This window comes from Grammomys surdaster, unplaced genomic scaffold, assembly GCF_004785775.1.
Source record: "Grammomys surdaster isolate TR1022 unplaced genomic scaffold, NIH_TR_1.0 134, whole genome shotgun sequence".
Taxonomy (NCBI): Eukaryota; Metazoa; Chordata; class Mammalia; order Rodentia; family Muridae; genus Grammomys; species Grammomys surdaster.
The window spans coordinates 477378-477973 of NW_021604592.1; positions in this window are offsets into that span (position 1 = coordinate 477378).

The window sequence follows — 596 nt, forward strand, 5'->3', positions numbered from 1 at the left end:
AAGAAGAAGAAGAAGAAGAAGAAGAAGAAGAAGAAGAAGAAGAAGAAGAAGAAGAAGAAGAAGAGATAGTAAGAGCCAGAGGATATGGAAGATGCCAAGGAAATAGGGTCCTACATACACATCAATACCAAAAGAGGCACGAACTCTCAGAAACTGGGGCAAGATGCAAAAGCACTGCATATGTCTGTGACAGATGGGGTCCAAGTATTGAAGAGAATATATGGACGTAAGCTCAAATCCATAACCGAGAAGCTATATGCAATTGGCGGCCACTTCCAAATGGAAAATTAGTTCACTCAATCAGAATCTCATTAATGATGTAAACCACTCTTAATGTCAGGCCATGATCAGAAGTAGCCAATCGATGGACTCAGTGCTATTCTCGAAGGTCTTAAAAATTAGTTTTATTAGCTTTTTGTCTCATAATGCTTTGACTGGGCTATTTTTTTCTTACCCTATAAGGCTTTTGTTTATATTTTATGTTTTTAGTGGATTTCTGTATATTCCAATCTCTCTCTCTCTCTCTCTCTCTCTCTCTCTCAGACAGGTAGGTAGAGGTAGAGGTAGAGGTAGAGGTAGAGGTAGAGGTAGAGGTA